The 20,247-nt window shown below is 36.9% G+C and overlaps 1 protein-coding gene across 3 annotated transcripts in view; it reads left to right on the forward strand.

Moving 5' to 3' along the window:
* Nucleotides 1-20,247, forward strand: part of PDE3B (phosphodiesterase 3B) — a 212,438-nt gene that overhangs the window by 28,364 nt on the left and 163,827 nt on the right. The gene's annotated exons all lie outside the window — the stretch shown is intronic.

Genomic DNA, 20,247 nt, shown 5'->3' on the forward strand with positions numbered 1-20,247 from the left:
GTTTCTCAACATTGGTACTATTGACATTTTTGGCCAGATAATATTTTGTTGTGGAGGGCTTCCTGTACATTTGGATGCTTAGCGGCATCCCTGGCCTCTATCCATGAGATACCAGTACCAGTCTCCCAATTATGACAACCAACAGTGTCTCCAGTCATTGGCAAGTATTCCCTGGAGGGCAAAATTCACGCTAGTTGAGAACCACTGCTTTAATGGTTATAGAATGATTCATACTTAAATATTTTTTTGAGTCACTTCTGGTGGCTTTTATTTTTTAGTGAAAATGTATTATCTGGGTTTTCCTAGGCCCCATGCCAATGAATAAGCTGGAGGGTTTAATTCCTTGACATATACTGCAACCCTTGTTAAACATAGTGGTCGAAAAATTTTGCATTAGTATAGATCTATTGGTAAATTCAAGTTTTTCTTTTAACCCAAAATGTTTGTATGTAATTCTTATTCTTGAACAGGTTTTGCTAGACTCACAATTCTGGATTGATGGTTGTATTCATTCTGCACTTTAAATGTGTTATTCCACTGCCTTTTGGCTTTTACTGTTGCTTTTATTCTCACTTTTGAGAGGTCGTTGTGTTGTTTTTTAGATTTTTTCTTCATTTTTGATATTCTGAAGAGTCACAACAGTGGTCTAGATGTACTTTAAAAATTTTTTAAATTTATTCTACTTAAGATATGTTATGCTTCCTTTACCTGTTAATTTATGTTTTTACATTATTTCTCAGGTTCTAAGTTGTTATCTCTTCAAACAGTGCCTCATTTCCCTTTTTCTCTCTTCTCTTCTTCTGGAATTTTCATTAGACACAAGTTAGATATTCTCATTCTGTATTCCATATGTGGAATGAGTTGCTGTATGGTACACAGACTCAGGCACAACCAAAACTTTCAGCAAATGACCACTTTATTACTTACACAGTACAAAGGGTCCAAAAGAGCAGGGGAACAGATGCTATCATCGATAGTTTCCCAGGGAGGCCAACTGTTCAGGTCATGGGCAGTAAATGGCAGCAGCATGTTCCTCTTTGTGAGAGAAGAAAGAGACCATGTACTGCAGAGGGAGGTACACTCCCATTGAGAGTTCCTGCCTTGAGAAGTATCTTGGGCTACATTTTCCTGGTTTTCTTGCTTAAGGTATATTTGGGCCTTGTCATTAGATCTAACATCCCACTTGGTGTGCAGAATGGAAATGGATTGAAACATCTGTTCACAATCAAAAGGGGAAGGTAGGGTAGGTGAGGGCTGGGAGATGGCTGTTGAGTGTGCATCTGTGATTTCCTTAGCACCATAATATCTTTTAACTCCTTCATATTTTATATCTCTTTGTTTCTTTGTGCTACACTTTTGGAAATTTCTTCAAATCTGTTTTCTAGTTTAGCAATTCTAGATCTTGTTTACTCTGCTTTTAACACATTTATTTTGTTGTTATTTCAACAAGTTTTTAAATTTTTGGCTATTTTTCAAATCTTCCTGATCATTTTTTTTTTTTTTTTTTTTTTTTTTTTTTTTTTTTTTTTTTTTTAAGGAAAGACAGAGAGAAGGAAGGAAGGATAGAAGGAAGGAAGAGAGGAAGAAAGGGAAACATCTTTTAAACATTTTCTTGTTTTTATTGTATTTTGTTTCTCCGTTTTCGTTACATGGGCTGGGGCCGGGAATCGAACCGAGGTCCTCCGGCATAGCAGGCAAGCACTTTGCCCGCTGAGCCACCGCGGCCCGCCCTTCCTGATCATTTTGATATCTTATTCTTTGCTCATTTTTCATATGTTCTGTCTTTTGATTCTTTAAACATTTCATACTTTGTTACTTTATATTCTATACCTGCTATTCTAGTCTCTAAAAAGTACTTGAGCGTTCAAAACTGTTGTTCATTGTTCCTGCTAGTTCTCATTCATAGTTGTTTCAATCACGGTTCTCTAGGAAAGCATAACCAACAGGAAATACATGTATATTATATAAATATTTTGAGATTTTTTATAGGAATTGTGTCATGTGACTGTGGGGATAGGCAAGTCCAAATTCCATAGTACAGACCACAAGCTGGGAACTCTGATTTAGGTTTTTGATGATTCCCCATAAGAAGGTGACTGGTTGAAGTAGAGGTGGAAATTCTTCCTTCTGACTGCTAAAATCGTCACTTCTCCTTTTAAGTCCTTTAACTGATTGGATAAGACTTCTCTCATTGTTGAATGCCATCTCCTTATCCTTAGTTGATTGTAGATATCATCAACCATACATGCAGTCAACTTACTGATGATTTACGTCTAAATAACCCCATAGCAACAGTCCGTCCAGTGCTTGCTTGACCAAACTAGCCAAGTTGACACATGAACCTAACCATCACGATAGTGATTTGTTTCTTTTTTCTGTTTGCTGATCTTTGATTGTATGTTCCTGTTAGGTTGCTCTTGGTTTGAGAATTCTTTCCTTCATGAAATGATTTCTTTTCTGCTTCAAGGAACCAGAGGACACTACTGACCTTGGTCCCCTTTAATCTCCCTACGGGTCCCCAATCAGATTTTGGAGTCTCAAGTTCTGTTTATTAATTCATTTTCTCATTCATTCATTCATTCTTGAAACATTCATTTAGTGAACTATGATTGGGGAGATTAAAATATGAATAAAGCATACTTTGCCATTAAGAAATTTGAAGTCTAGTACAAGGCATAAGAAAAGGCCATGAAGGAGGCATAAACAAAAAGTAGAGAAGGCTTAGGGAAAGTAATGGTCCTGTCTTGGTCAGGACCTTGCTATAAAAATAGATGACACAATCAAATGCGTAAACTCTAGAGAATTTAAAGAAAGCATTATTTATAGGAGAGTAAAACGGGTTAGGGGAAACCACCATGGGGATGGTGTAGTATCTGGCTAGCAACAGAGGTTAAATATTACCACCCTTAGATTAGTGCAAAGATAGGGAGTTGTTATCAGGATTCAGAGAGTAGCTGTGTAGAGGTGCTTTTGAGAAAGCTATGACTTCTGGTAGAGGGACATTGTTAACCAGAGGTGACTTCATGTGAGAGCTGGGGGAGTAAACACCTCAGGTTCACACTCTTCCTGTCTTTCAATCTCCCCCCAAAGTCTTCCATTGACTATATCCAACCAGAAGACATAGGGCAAGGGAAACTTTTTACGCAGTTTTTCCAGGACAGTTTTCTGGGGCATAGAACAGAGTGGAGATGAATGGAGAATGGAACTGGAGGAATAAATGAAATATATGCAGCACAATTGGCTTTTTAAGGACACAAATGATACCAATATCTGTGCAAGTTGGGGAAGGGGTCTAGAAACAGGAGGAAATCTTAAACAAAGATAGAGGAGTATGGAAGTAGAGTGTGTTCAGAAAATGGAAAGTATGTCAGACAGTTTGGAGTATATGTTGAACAAAGAGGAATAATAGGCCATAAAAATAAAAAGATAATTTAATTTTTGGAAAGAAATGCTAATCTTTGCACAGCTTTTCCTTTTATTTATTAAATCCTACATCATATCATACCTTTTATAAATGCATGAAAATCAATATTGTCTTCATCACTCAGTGGAAGAGACTGTGTCAAGCTCTGTGCCTCAGTATTGCTGACTGAGTGATTCACTAGTAGTGGTTTCATACAAATAATAGAAATAGTGGAAGCCATTTAGAGAGTGTGGCCTACAGTTAAGAATGTAGGCTCTGGAGTTAGACTATCTGTGGTTGAATTCTGGCTCTACTACTTTCTACTCTGCTGACTTTAGGGAAGTTACCTAATATAGGCCTCTGTTTTCTTCTCATTTGTAAAATATGCGCAGTAATATTACTATATCATAGAGTTGTTTTCAGGATTAAATGAGTGATTCATATACAGTACTTATCCCAGCTAAGTACTGTAAGAAAAAATGTTACCTACTTTTTTTCACATTTTGGAAAGGGAATTATAGCTGTCTTCAAATATTTGAAAGGCTATCATATGAAATAGTGATTAACTTCTTATTTTCATGAGAACTTCTAGGGTCAGAACTAAAACTAGTTGTGTGTTTAAGTAATGGGCAGGCAGATTTTGAATTAATATAAGAAAAATTTTTGATCCTTCGAAGTTGCTTAAATTAGAATGGATTTGCTCATGAGATAGTGATTTGCATATTTAACCCAGTTTAAATGTCATTCGTATTTATTTAAAATTATTTATTGAGCACATTCAAATGTGCTTGATTATTTCCTAGTTACTTTGATTAGTACCATGAACAAGGCACATAAGATTCATGCCCTAATGGAGTGTTTAAAAATTCTAGCAGAGGGAGTTAGAAAATAAAACATAGTGAGATAATTTTAGGTAGTTTTAAGTGATGTAATGTGTAAGGAAAATAAAACAGAACAATGGAATTAAGGGATACAAGAGCCTGGGGTGGTGGAGGTGATGTTTTTGAGTAAGATGGTCAGGGAAAGCCTCTGTGAGGAGGTGACATGTTAACTTACACATAAATGTTGAGAAGAAATTAGTCATGGAAGATCTGGGAGAAGAACCTTGTAAGCCAAGGATTAGCAGAGGCCCTGTGTTGGGAAAAAGCAAAGTGTGCTTGGGGGTTAAAAAGAAAGCTGGATGGCTAGAGAGTGATAGGAGAGCTAAGAGGATCCACGGATCACATAGAGCCTGTAAACCATGTTGACATTTGGGTTTCATTCTAATTGCATACTTACTGTGAAGCCATGAAACAATTTTAAGACATAACTTTTGTTCTAAAAAGATTATTCTGGCTTTTTAATGGGCTGTTGATAAAGGGTAGTTACAGCAGAAGCAGGAAGATGGGAGGCTGTTGTAGTAGTCTGGGTGAGAGATACTAGTGGCTTGGACTATCTCAGGAGACTGTTTGCCCTTTCTCCAACCCTCACTGATCCTTGGATAGAATTTCCTTTGTTTATATTATTTATAGTGTTGTGCATGTACTACTGTTAACGTACTTTTACACTGCATTTTACATGGCCTTTCTCATTAAGAGTCTGAGTTTCTTAAGCATAGGAACAACGTCTTATATAACTCTTTTGCCTTCTGAACCCTTAACACTGTAGGTAATTAATAGATGACCATCAAGTAAATCTATGAAAGTTATCTTTATATGAATGCAGGGCTTTCTATAGCTGTTATAAAGTGTTCAAAATATATAGCTATAAAAAATAAAATCTGGATTAGAAATGGAATAAAAAAACATAGTTCCCTGCCCATATATAGTTAAAGAAAACCTGCTAAGAAAGGAAAGCTTACAACTTTTTATTAGAGATTAAACAATCAGAGAGATTTAAGGAAAATAAAATAGGAATTATAGACTTATTGCTCTGTTAATTAGGATAAGACTAAATTTATGTAACACAGAGACCCAAATATAGTGGCTCAAATAAGATAGAAGTTTATTTCTTACCTAACATCACACATTTGGGCCGGTGGATCATCCATGGACCCAGTTTCCTTCCTTCATGAGGCCCTGCCACGTGCGGGGTTTTGTCCTTATCTGTGTGGTTGAAGCTAGGACATTGCCACACTCCTTTTTCACGGTGAGAAGGGGGAAAGAGAGAGAGCCCAGAGCAAGAATTTCCTTTTAAGCAAGTGAGGCGAAAGCTGCACATAATCATTTTTGCTCTCATTGCATTTGTATGAACTTCGTTGCTTGGCCCCACTTATTTCAGAAAGACTGAGAAATCTAGTTGCTAGGTGGGCAGCCATAGGAAAATGTACTAGTTTTGATTTTTAGGTAGCTGTAGTCACTGTAATTAGGATTATTTAATGTGAATTTAGGAATTTTTGTTTTGTTATTAAGAAGTGAATTTTTTTGGTACCTCAAATTGTGAGATGAGTTAGTGGCACAATAACTAACATTTAATTTTTATTGCTGTAAATGTCAAGAACTGGAAAGTGCAGGATATTTTTCAGATTTATAACTTTTTGTGCTATGTTATAGCTGCTAAAAATGAACTTTATTTTGGTGGCTTAAAATTCTGATCTTGTTTCTTTTAATAGTTTCAGTTAATAACTTAGAGCTCATGTCTGGAATATAAAATATTTTACAATTACTGATTGGTATGTCTCTTTATATTCACATAGCAGAAAAGTGATCATATTAAAATTGCTAGATATCCCAGATAAATATTAATCCAAACAACCTGAAAATAACTTACTTGCCTTTCATTCTAATTTACTTTTCTTTTCTCTGTTCACCCCCTCCTACCCTCTGCTCATAATTCTTTAGTTTTGTTCTTGCCTGGCCAAGACAGTCAGGAAAACTAGAGACTGGATAGTGAACAGACATATGTTTAAATACACAGCTATAACCATAACTAAAAAAGTATTTTACACATCTTTATGTTACTATTTGTATACTAGTTAATTCATATAATACAATTGAATCTATTTGGAGCTTTTGAGCACTGTCTTTTGTAATGTTAAAAAGCAATATACAGTAATGCCAAATGCCACACTTTTTTTTTTTGTTTGTCAATTTACAGTTACACTAATTTGTTTCGGAATAGTTAAGAATACTCAGAGTTGAGGTGATTATTTCAAGTGTCGGAGATAAGATTTATTTTAGGTTAATGAGAAATAGGTTATAGTTACCTAACTATAGTTTCGTTAATTAATCCTCCATCGATTACCTAATCATGGTTAACTTTATTGCACTTTAACTATGTACTCTCAAGTCTCTATACCTTTTCTTAAGTTACTCCTTTAACTCTGGAGATCCTCTTCAGCTTACTGAAATCCTTTTATACTTTAAGAATTCACTCAGGTGCCACTTTCTTCAAGAACTACTTTCTCCTAATACTGTGGTAAAAATTTACTCTGTACTTTTCATACCCACAGGGGAAAAAAGCTAGCATCTATAGTTAGGAAAGAGGCATCTCTTCAAATTATTTATTTATTTTATTTTATTTTTTAAAAATATTTTTATTGAGGTGGCTTCACACACATGCCTTCTGCCTGTATTACACAATCAGTGGCTCACAATATCATCACATGGTTGTGTATTCATCACCATGATCATTTTTAGAACATTTACATCACTCCAGAAAAAGAAATATAAAGAAAAAGTTCATGTGTCCCATACCTGTTACCCCTCCCTCTCATTGACCACCAATATTTCAATCTACCCAATTTTGTACCCTTTACCCTCCCTATTATTTATTTAATTTTTATCTTTATTATTATTATTATTTTTTTATTAATCAAAAAAAGAAAAGAAATTAACACAACATTTAGAAATCATTCCATTCTACACATGCACTCAGTAATTCTTAGTATCATCACATAGATGTATGATCATCATTTCTTAGTACATTTGCATCGATTTAGGAAAAGAACTAGCAAAACAGCAGAAAAAGATATAGAATGTTAATATGGAGAAGAGAATTAAAATAATAATACTAATAAAATATATATATATATATATATATATATATATATATATAAAAGGAAAAAGAAAAAAAACAAAAACAAAAGATACAAACAAACAAAAAACTATATTTCAGGTGCAGCTTCATTCAGTGTTCCAACATAGTTACATTGCACTTAGGTATTATTGTGCTGTCCATTTTTGAGTTTTTGTATCTAGTCCTGTTGCACAGTCTGTATCCCTTCAGCTCCAATTACCCATTATCTTACCCTGTTTCTAACTCCTGCTGGTCTCTGTTACCAATGATATATTCCAAGCTGATTCTCGAATGTCGGTTCACATCAGTGGGACCATACAGTATTTGTCCTTTAGTTTTTGGCTAGACTCACTCAGCATAATGTTCTCTAGGTCCATCCATGTTATTACATGCTTCATAAGTTTAGTCTGTCTTAAAGCTGCATAATATTCCATCGTAGGTATACGCCACAGTTTATTTAGCCACTCGTCTGTTGATGGACATTTTGGCTGTTTCCATCTCTTTGCAATTGTAGATAATGCTGCTATAAACACTGGTGTGCAAATGTCCGTCTGTGTCTTTGCCCTTAAGTCCTTTGAGTAGATACCTAGCAGTGGTATTGCTGGGTCGTAATCCATTCTGCTAGTCTATGTCTTTTGATTGGGAAATTCAGTCCATTAACTTTTAGTGTTATTACTGTTTGGATAATATTTTCCTGTACCATTTTGGCTTTTGTATTATATATATCATATCTGATTTTCCTTCTTTCTACACTTTACTCCATACCTCTCTCTTCTATCTTTTCGTATCTGACTCTAGTGCTCCCTTTAGTATTTCTTGCAGAGCTGGTCTCTTGGTCACAAATTCTCTCAGTGACTTTTTGTCTATAAATGTTTTAATTTCTCCTTCATTTTTGAAGGACAATTTTGCTGGATACAGAAGTCTTGGTTGGCAGTTTTTCTCTTTTAGTAATTTAAATATATCATCCCACTGTCTTCTAGCTTCCATGGTTTCTGCTGAGAAATCTACACATAGTCTTATTGGGTTTCCCTTGTATGTGACAGATTGTTTTTCTCTTGCTGCTTTCAAGATCCTCTCTTTCTCTTTGACCTCTGACATTCTAACTAGTAAGTGTCTTGGAGAACGCCTATTTGGGTCTATTCTCTTTGGGGTGTGCTGCACTTCTTGGATCTGTAATTTTAGGTCTTTCATAAGAGTTGGGAAATTTTCAGTGATAATTTCTTCCATTAGTTTTTCTCCTCCTTTTCCCTTCTCTTCTCCTTCTGGGACACCCACAACACGTATATTTGTGCGCTTCATATTGTCATTCAGTTCCCTGATCCCCTGCTCAAGTTTTTCCATTCTTTTCCCTATAGTTTCTGTTTCTTTTTGGAATTCAGATGTTCCATCCTCCAGTTCACTAATTGTAGCTTCTGCCTCTTTAGATCTACCATTGTAGGTATCCATTGTTTTTTCCATTTTTTCTTCTTTGTCCTTCACTCCCATAAGTTCTGTGATTTGTTTTTTCAGATTTTCTATTTCTTCTTTTTGTTCAGCCCATGTCTGTTTCATGTCCTCCCTCAATTTATTGATTTGGTTTTTGAAGAATTTTTCCATTTCTGTTCGTATATTCAGCATTAGTTGTCTCAGCTCCTGTATCTCATTTGAACTATTGGTTTGTTCCTTTGACTGGGCCATATCTTCAATTTTCCGAGCGTCATCCATTATTTTCTGCTGGTGTCTGGGCATTTGATCAGATTTCCCTGGGTGTGGGACCCGGCTGGTTGAAAGGTTTTTCTGTGAAATCTCTGGGCTCTGTTTTTCTTTTCCTGCCCAGTAGGTTGCGCTCGTGGCGCTCATCTGTCTGCGGGTCCCACCAGTAAAAGATGCTGTGGCTCCTTTAACTTGCCAATCCGAATCTCGCAGTCGGCCCGGGAAACTGCGCGTGGAGGGGAGGTCGCCGGCCACCGCGGCTTGGGGGAGTGCCGGTCCAAATTGCCCAGCTGGCCCGAGACGCCAAGTGTGGCGGGAGGGCCCCGCTATCCAACGTTCCCAGTCAGACCGGGGAGCCACGTGCATGGAGGGGACCCCAGTCGCCAGCCGCCCCGGCCGGGAAAATGCGCGCCCCTCGGGTATCTCACCGCAGTGGATTCTCCCTGCCCGTTCAGCCGTTCCAGAATGGGGTACGCTGTCTTTTTGGTCTCTGTCGTGGCTCCAGGAGCTGTTTTGTATTGTTTCTGTTTCTTTAGTTGCTGTTCTGGAGGAGGAACTAAGACCTGCGCGTCTTACTAAGCCGCCATCTTCTCCGGAAGTCTATTATTATTTTTTTAACTCATCTGTCCATACCTTGGATAAAAGGAGCATCAGACACAAGGTTTTCACAATCACATGGCCACATTGTAAAAGCGATATATTTATACAATCATCTTCAAGAATCAAGCCTCTGGAACACAGTTAAACAGTTTCAGGTACTTCCCTCCAGCCACTCCAATACACCATAAGCTAAAAAGGGATATCTGTATAATACATAAGAATAAACTCCAGGATAATCTCTCAACTGTTTGAAATCTCTCAGAGACTGAAACTTTATTTTGTCTCATTTCTTTCTTTCCCCTTTTTGTCAAGAAGTCTTTCTCAATCCCATCATGCTGGGTCCCAGCTTATCCCAGTAGTTCTGTCCCACGTTACCAGGGAGATTTACACTCCTGGGAGTCATGTCCCACGTAGGAAGGAGGACAGTGAGTTCACCCACCAAGTTGGCTTAGAGAGAGAGACAACATCTGAGCAACAAAAGAGGTTCTCTGGAGGTGACTCTTAGGCATAATTATAAGTAGGCTTAGCTTCTCCTTTGCAGGGATAAGTTTCATAGGGGCGAACCCCAAGATTGAGGATTCAGTCTATTGAATTGGTTGTCTACACTGCTTGTGAGAATATTAGGAATTTCTCAGATGAAGAAGTTTAATATCTCCTTTCTCTCCAGTCCCCCAAGGTGACTTTGTAAATACTTTTTTATTCTCAGCCCAAATCACTCTGGGATATATCGGGGCATCATGTTAACCTGTACAATCCTACAAGATCTCATGCCCTATTCAAGATTCCGTGTAATTATGGTGTTCAAGTAAACTGATCATGCAAGTTAAATTAGATAATGTGCTACCCCAAATATAAGTTTTTCACCAAATCAACATCTCTCCCTCTGGTTTTACACAAAAGTTGAAATTTTAAAATATGGACCATATCATCCTTTACCCTGTATTCTGATTTACCTTAGCCCTATCCAGATCAGTTTCATTCATTTCTCTAGTTGAAGTCTGATAATTTTTTCAGTCTTCTTAACAGTTGCTGAATGGGGTAATGCTGGCTTTCACAGCTTCAGTGATCTAACTCTGAGTCTTTTGGGTGTCACATAAATACCCAGAGTTTCAGGGAATGTTCAGTCAGGTTATATAAAAATAACTTAGTATCTCAGAATTTAGAAATAAAAGTTACAACTCCAGAATAGATGTGACTGCTGTAAGAGCTTACAACCTAGGACCCTTTACAGTAGGCCCCGATCTGATAACCCATGCTGTCTGCTTCAATTCTCCAGGTTTGTGTATTATAGTTAGTCCATAAGAGTGAGGCATAATAATAGTTGTCTTTTTGTTTCTGACATTTCATTCAACATACAGTCCTTAAAGTTCATATACCTAGTTGCATGCCTCACAATTTCATTCCTTCTTATAGCAGCTCAGTAGTCCATTGTATGTAAACCCCACTATTCCCCCTTTCATTCCTCGGTTGTTGATCCTTAGGCCACCTCTGTCCATTGTGAATCAAACACTGCTGCCATAAACACCAGTGTGCAAATGTCCACTCTTGTCCCCACTTTCAGTTCCCCCAGGTATATACCTAGCAATGGGGTTGCAAAATCAGACAGCAATTGCACCCCTAGTCTCCTCTGGAACCACCACACTACCCTCTGACGGAGTTGTACCTCTCAACAGTGAATAGGTACAACTCTTTCTCCACATTTCCTCTAGCACTTGTTTCTCCCTGTTCATTTTTAAACAGTTTTATTTACACATCATACAATCCAACCTGAGTAATTAACCATACCTTTGCCACTATAATCTATATGAAGACATTTCCTTTGTGGGAAGAGGCATCTTGATCCTAGTTTAAACTTGATGGGAAGGCAATTTAATGTTCTAGGAGAAGTTTTTATTAAAAATGAGGAGTTATATTGAAATGAAAGCAATTGTGAATTTGGAAAATTGTTTCTTTAGCAAAGAAAAGCCAAAAATACTCTCTATTTTTATTCTTTCAAAGAAAAAAACCCTTGCCCACCAGACAGCTTGTAGAAACTGTGCATCTTTTGTCCTAATGGTGGAGATGAAGGATGCAGATATATGATATTTCTTTATAGGCGGTTTGGGATAGCCTTCTGAAGATTTTCCTGGCAATCTGATTGCTTTTATTGCTACCCAGAAGTATTTCAAGCCAATCTGAAGCATCATATCTAGGCTGTGCTAAGAGCAGACAGTAGTTCCTGGGGGAATCTTTCTTGCTGACCCATAATTTGAGATAGTGTGACAGTTTATGGAGCCATGAAAAGTGATCCTTTTAAGGTTGCCGCTGTTTCTGTTTTAAATGCCTAACAAACTAATTTTTGGTTGCTTCTTGTCTCACAGACCATATTGATGACTTACAATTATTTTTTATTGGTATCTTATTGAAAAGATATACTCTTAAGATGATACCTCTAAAAGCGAATTAGATGCTAATTGGAACAGCTATTACGAGTTTACTCAGATCACCATGTAGTTTCCTTTTGCTGCATAATACAAAATATGTACTTACTTATTACACAGATTCGAAGGGTTTCTGAATTGATAGGAGGTATTTTCTTATAAAGGTGTATTCAGAATTTTATTTTTAGAATAGTAACTTGAAGGTATACAAGTTCCTTTTTCATTTCGTTTTGTTGAAATTGAGTTTTATTGTTGCATTTGGTAAAGAAATTAAAATTCTCATCTAGATTTGTTTCACCCTAGGGAAATCATGAGTGTTTTCTGGAAATTAGAGATTTGAATTCACAATATTTTTCATATGATCAAGTCAGTCCATCAGTCTTCTAACTGTGGAATCTCCAAAACATCAAAGAGTTGCATGTTTTTAAGCTCAGAGAAAAATGGGTACTTTGAATCCTAGCAACCAAAGGCAAATAGATATGTCAGTGCCACACTGATGTCAGCACTCTGTCCTATTTACTTGTGAACCCTTTTGTTTTAGAAGTGTGTTTACAATGTGGTCTTTCTGGGGAGTAGGACTACATGACTGAATATGTAAACTCTAAGACATTGTATACAGACTTATTTATTGTTATTTGTATTTAGTTTCATTTTTGCTGGTCTTTACATTTATAATTAATAGTGTCTTTGTACAGGACACTGAGTGTGCTTATCTGTCTGATGAGCCACATTACTTAAATTTTTTTTAGAACAATTATAGGTTTATGGAAAAATCATGCAGAAAGTACAGAGTTTCCAGATAACCCTTCTTATGTAGTTTTCCCTATTATTTACATTTTGCATTAGTATGGTAATTTTGTTCCAATTGATGAAACGGTATTATTATAAATATGCTATTAAGTTCAGCCCACTGTTTATATTAGAGTTTACCCTTTGCGTTGTACAGTTCTCTGTTTTTTGTGGTAACTCATATAGAATCTAAAATTTTCTTTCCTATCCCTTTTCAAATGTACAACTCAGTGGTGTTAATTACATTCACAAAGTTGTTTCTCCATCATTATCATCCATTGCCAACATTTTTTATCACCACAAACAGAAACTGTATGCCAATTAGGCATTAACCCCCTATTTTGCTTCCCCACCTGGTCCCTGATAAATTGTATTTTAGTTTCTGACTTTATGAATTATGTCATATAAGTGAGTTTATACAGCATTTGTTCTTTTGTGTTTGGCTTATGTCACTCCAACGTGATGTCTTCAAGGTACATTCGTGCTGTAGCATACATCAAAACTTCATTTGGTTGAATAATATTCCATTGTATGTATACACCAGATTTTATTAATTCATTGACCAGTTATTGGATACTTGGGCGGCTTTCACTTTTTTGCAATTGTGATTAATGCTGCGGTAAGCACATAAGATCTGTGCAAATATCTGTTCCAGTCTCTGGTTTCAATTTCTTAGATATTATACTGAGAAATGGGCTTGCTGATTCATTTTAATTCTAATTTTCTAAAGTTAGTTTTTAACTTTTTGAGGAATTGTCAAACACTTTTCTACAGTGATTGCACCAGTTTACATTCCCACCAATAATGAAAGTGTCCCTATTTCTCTACATCCTCTCCAACACTTGTTATTTTCCTTTTTTTTAAAAAAAATACAGCCATTTTAGTAAGTGTGAGATGGTATCTTACTGTGGTTTTCTTTGCATTTCCCTGATGGCTAATTATATTGAACATCTTTTCATATATTTATTGGCCATTTGTAGGCATTCTTTAGAGAAATGTCTGTTCAAGTATTTTTCCCAGTTTTTAATTTGGGTTATCTGTCTTTTTGTTGTTGAGTTGTAATTCTTTTTTTTTTTTTTTTTATTTATTTATTTTTTTTTATTAATTAAAAAAAGAATTAACAAAACAATTAGAAATCATTCCAATCTACATGTACAATCAGTAATTCTTAATAACATCACATAGTTGCATATTCATCATTTCTTAGTACATTTGCATCGATTTAGAAAAAGAAATAAAAAGACAACAGAATAAGAATTAAAACAATAATAGAAAGAAAAAAAACAAAAAAAACAAAAACAAAAAACCTATACCTCACATGCAGCTTCATTCAGTGTTTTAACATAATTGCATTACAATTGGGTAGTATTGTGCTGTCCATTTCTGAGTTTTTATATCCAGTCCCGTTGTACAGTCTGTATCCCTTCATCTCCAATTATCCCTTCTCTCTTTTTTTTTTTTTTTTAATTAACGGAAAAAAAGAAATTAACCCAACATTTAGAGATCATACCATTCTACACATGCAATCATTAATTCTTAACATCATCACATAGATGCATGATCATCATTTCTTAGTACATTTGCATTGGTTTAGAAGAACTAGCAACATAACCGAAAAAGATATAGAATGTTAATATAGAGAAAAAAATACAAGTAATAATCAAAACAAAACAACACAAAACAAAACAAAAACCTATAGCTCAGATGCAGCTTCATTCAGTGTTTTAACATGATTACTTTACAATTAGGTATTATTGTGCTGTCCATTTTTGAGTTTTTGTATCTAGTCCTGTTGCACAGTCTGTATCCCTTCAGCTTCAATTACCCATTGTCTTACCCTGTTTCTAACTCCTGCTGAACTCTGTTACCAATGACATATTTCAAGTTTATTCTCGAATGTCCGTTCACATCAGTGGGACCATACAGTATTTGTCCTTTAGTTTTTGGCTGGATTCACTCAGCATAATATTTTCTAGGTCCATCCATGTTATTACATGGTTCATAAGTTTATCTTGTCTTAAAGCTGCATAATATTCCATCGTATGTATATACCACAGTTTGTTTAGCCACTCTTCTGTTGATGGAGATTTTGGCTGTTTCCATCTCTTTGCAATTGTAAATAACGCTGCTATAAACATTGGTGTGCAAATGTCCGTTTGTGTCTTTGCCCTTAAGTCCTCTGAGTAGATACCTAGCAATGGTATTGCTGGGTCGTATGGCAGTTCTATATTCAGCTTTTTGAGGAACCGCCAAACTGCCTTCCACAGTGGTTGCACCCTTTGACATTCCCACCAACAGTGGATAAGTGTGCCTCTTTCTCCGCATCCTCTCCAGCACTTGTCATTTTCTGTTTTGTTGATAATGGCCATTCTGGTGGGTGTGAGATGATATCTCATTGTGGTTTTGATTTGCATTTCTCTAATGGCCAGGGACATTGAGCATCTCTTCATGTGCCTCTTGGCCATCCGTATTTCCTCTTCTGAGAGGTGTCTGTTCAAGTCTTTTTCCCATTTTGTAATTGGGTTGGCTGTCTTTTTGTTGTTGAGATGAACAATCTCTTTATAAATTCTGGATACTAGACCTTTATCTGATATATCATTTCCAAATATTGTCTCCCATTGTGAAGGCTGTCTTTCTACTTTCTTGATGAAGTTCTTTGATGCACAAAAGTGTTTAATTTTGAGGAGTTCCCATTTATTTATTTCCTTCTTCAGTGCTCTTGCTTTAGGTTTAAGGTCCATAAAACCGCCTCCAGTTGTAAGATCCATAAGATATCTCCCAACATTTTCCTCTAACTGTTTTATGGTCTTAGACCTAATGTTTAGATCTTTGATCCATTTTGAGTTAACTTTTGTATAGGGTGTGAGAGATGGGTCTTCTTTCATTCTTTTGCATATGGATATCCAGTTCTCTAGGCACCATTTATTGAAGAGACTGCTCTGTCCCAGGTGAGTTGGCTTGACTGCCTTATCAAAGATCAAATGTCCATAGATGAGAGGGTCTATATCTGAGCACTCTATTCGATTCCATTGGTCGATATATCTATCTTTATGCCAATACCATGCTGTTTTGACCACTGTGGCTTCATAATATGCCTTAAAGTCAGGCAGCGCGAGACCTCCAGCTTCGTTTTTTTTCCTCAAGATGTTTTTAGCAATTCGGGGCACCCTGCCCTTCCAGATAAATTTGCTTATTGGTTTTTCTATTTCTGAAAAATAAGTTGTTGGGATTTTGATTGGTATTGCATTGAATCTGTAAATCAATTTAGGTAGGATTGACATCTTAACTATATTTAGTCTTCCAATCCATGAACACGGTATGCCCTTCCATCTATTTAGGTCTTCTGTGATTTCTTTTAACAGTTTTTTGTAGTTTTCTTTATATAGGTTTTTTGTCTCTTTAGTTAAATTTATTCCTAGGTATTTTATTCTTTTAGTTGCAATTGTAAATGGGATTCGTTTCTTGATTTCCCCCTCAGCTTGTTCATTACTAGTGTATAGAAATGCTACAGATTTTTGAATGTTGATCTTGTAACCTGCTACTTTGCTGTACTCATTTATTAGCTCTAGTAGTTTTGTTGTGGATTTTTCCGGGTTTTCGACGTATAGTATCATATCGTCTGCAAACAGTGATAGTTTTACTTCTTCCTTTCCAATTTTGATGCCTTGTATTTCTTTTTCTTGTCTAATTGCTCTGGCTAGAACCTCCAACACAATGTTGAATAATAGTGGTGATAGTGGACATCCTTGTCTTGTTCCTGATCTTAGGGGGAAAGTTTTCAATTTTTCCCCATTGAGGATGATATTAGCTGTGGGTTTTTCATATATTCCCTCTATCATTTTAAGGAAGTTCCCTTGTATTCCTATCTTTTGAAGTGTTTTCAACAGGAAAGGATGTTGAATCTTGTCGAATGCCTTCTCTGCATCAATTGAGATGATCATGTGATTTTTCTGCTTTGATTTGTTGATATGGTGTATTACATTAATTGATTTTCTTATGTTGAACCATCCTTGCATACCTGGGATGAATCCTACTTGGTCATGATGTATAATTCTTTTAATGTGCTGTTGGATACGATTTGCTAGAATTTTATTGAGGATTTTTGCATCTGTATTCATTAGAGAGATTGGTCTGTAGTTTTCTTTTTTTGTAATATCTTTGCCTGGTTTTGGTATGAGGGTGATGTTGGCTTCATAGAATGAATTAGGTAGTTTTCCCTCCACTTCGATATTTTTGAAGAGTTTGAAGAGAATTGGTACTAATTCTTTCTGGAACGTTTGGTAGAATTCACATGTGAAGCCATCTGGTCCTGGACTTTTCTTTTTAGGAAGCTTTTGAATGACTAATTCAATTTCTTTACTTGTGATTGGTTTGTTGAGGTCATCTATGTCTTCTTGAGTCAAAGTTGGTTGTTCATGTCTTTCCAGGAACCCGTCCATTTCCTCTAAATTGTTGTATTTATTAGCGTAAAGTTGTTCATAGTATCCTGTTATTACCTCCTTTATTTCTGTGAGGTCAGTAGTTATGTCTCCTCTTCCATTTCTGATCTTATTTATTTGCATCCTCTCTCTTCTTCTTTTTGTCAATCTTGATAGGGGCCCATCAATCTTATTGATTTTCTCATAGAACCAACTTCTGGCCTTATTGATATTCTCTATTGTTTTCATGTTTTCAATTTCATTTATTTGTGCTCTAATCTTTGTTATTTCTTTCCTTTTGCTTGCTTTGGGGTTAGCTTGCTGTTCTTTCTCCGGTTCTTCCAAATGGATAGTTAATTCCTGAATTTTTGCCTTTTCTTCTTTTCTGATATAGGCATTTAGAGCAATAAATTTCCCTCTTAGCACTGCCTTTGCTGCGTCCCATAAGTTTTGATATGTTGTGTTTTCATTTTCATTCGCCTCGAGGTATTTGCTAATTTCCCTTGCAATTTCTTCTTTGACCCAGTCGTTGTTTAGGAGTGTGTTGTTGAGCCTCCACGTATTTGTGAATTTTCTGGCACTCTGCCTATTATTGATTTCCAACATCATTCCTTTATGGTCCGAGAAAGTGTTGTGTAAGATTTCAATCTTTTTAAATTTGTTAAGACTTGCTTTGTGGCCCAGCATATGGTCTATCTTTGAGAATGATCCATGAGCACTTGAGAAAAAGGTGTATCCTGCTGTTGTGGGATGTAATGTCCTATAAATGTCTATTAAGTCTAGTTCATTTATAGTAATATTCAGATTCTCTATTTCTTTGTTGATCCTCTGTCTAGATGTTCTGTCCCTTGATGAGAGTGGTGAGTTGAAGTCTCCAACTATTATGGTATATGAGTCTATTTCCCTTTTCAATGTTTGCAGTATATTCCTCACGTATTTTGGGGCATTCTGATTCGGTGCGTAAATATTTATGATTGTTATGTCTTCTTGTTTAATTGTTCCTTTTATTAGTATATAGTGTCCTTCTTTGTCTCTTTTAACTGTTTTACATTTGAAGTCTAATTTGTTGGATATTAGTATAGCCACTCCTGCTCTTTTCTGGTTGTTATTTGCATGAAATATCTTTTCCCAACCTTTCACTTTCAACCTATGTTTATCTTTGGGTCTAAGATGTGTTTCCTGTAGACAGCATATAGAAGGATCCTGTTTTTTAATCCATTCTGCCAATCTATGTCTTTTGATTGGGGAATTCAGTCCATTGACATTTAGTGTTATTACTGTTTGGATAATATTTTCCTCTAACATTTTGCCTTTTGTATTATATATATCATATCTGATTTTCCTTCTTTCTACACTCTTTTCCATATCTCTCTCTTCTGTCTTTTTGTATCTGACTCTAGTGCTCCCTTTAGTATTTCTTGCAGAGCTGGTCTCTTGGTCACAAATTCTTTCAGTGACTTTTTGTCTGAGAATGTTTTAATTTCTCCCTCATTTTTGAAGGATAATTTTGCTGGATATAGGAGTCTTGGTTGGCAGTTTTTCACTTTTAGTATTTTAAATATATCATCCCACTGTCTTCTAGCTTCCATGGTTTCTGCTGAGAAATCTACACAAAATCTTATTGGGTTTCCGTTGTATGTAATGGATTGTTTTTCTCTTGCTGCTTTCAAGATCTTCTCTTTCTCTTTGACCTCTGACATTCTAACTAGTAAGTGTCTTGGAGAACGCCTATTTGGGTCTAATCTCTTTGGGGTGCGCTGCACTTCTTGGATCTGTAATTTTAGGTCTTTCATAAGAGTTGGGAAATTTTCAGTGATAATTTCTTCCATTAATTTTTCTCCTCCTTTACCCTTCTCTTCTCCTTCTGGGACACCCACAACACGTATATTTGTGCGGTTCATATTGTCCTTGAGTTCCCTGATACCCTGTTCAAATTTTTCCATTCTTTTCCCGATAGTTTCTGTTTGTTTTTGGAATTCAGATGTTCCATCCTCCAAATCACTAATTCTATCTTCTGTCTCTTTAAATCTATCATTGTAGCTATCCATTATTTTTTCTATGTTTGCTACTTTATCCTTCACTTCCATAAGTTCTGCGATTTGTTTTTTCAGTTTTTCTATTTCTTCTTTATGTTCAGCCCATGTCCTCTTCATGTCCTCCCTCAATTTATCGATTTCATTTTTGAAGAGGTTTTCCATTTCTGTTCGTATATTCAGCATTAGTTGTCTCAGCTCTTGTGTCTCATTTGAGCTATTGGTTTGTTCCTTTGACTGAGCCATATTCTCAATCTTTTGAGCGTGGACAGTTATCTTCTGCTGCTGGCGTCTGGGCATTTATTCAGATTTCTCTTGGTGTTGGACCCAGCAAGGTTGTAATATTTTTCTGTGAAATCTCTGGGTTCTGTTTTTCTTATCCTGCCCAGTAGGTGGCGCTCGTGGCACCCGTTTGTCTGCGGGTCCCACCAGTAAAAGGTGCTGTGGGACCTTAAACTTTGGAAAACTCTCGCCGTCCTGGGGGTTCGCTAGCCGAAGCGGCTTGAGCCGGCCCGGGGTCCGAACGCAGGGAGGGTTGCTGGTCGCCGCAGCCAGGGAAAGAGCCCGTCCGAATTTCCTAGTCGGCCCTGGGCAACAAGCGTGGCGGGAGGGCGCCAGCGGCAGCGGCCCGCCCGAGAGAGTGCACGTTCCCCGGGAGTCACGGGTTTGGAAGGGTCCTCCCCCACCCGTCACCGTTCTCCGCGGCCTGGGGGTTTCCGATCCAATTCTCTCAGTTGGTCCGGGGGCTGCGCGTGGTGTGGGCGCCAGCCGTCTTTGTTTCAGGGGACCGCCTCTCCAATTCTCCCAGCCGGCCCGGGAAGGGGGAAGGGAGTAACTCCGGCCGCTTGCCACCCCGCCCGGTAAGGCCCGCGCGCCTCGGCGATCTCACCCGAGCT

Source organism: Tamandua tetradactyla, chromosome 8, assembly GCF_023851605.1.
Source record: "Tamandua tetradactyla isolate mTamTet1 chromosome 8, mTamTet1.pri, whole genome shotgun sequence".
In the NCBI taxonomy this organism is placed as follows: Eukaryota; Metazoa; Chordata; class Mammalia; order Pilosa; family Myrmecophagidae; genus Tamandua; species Tamandua tetradactyla.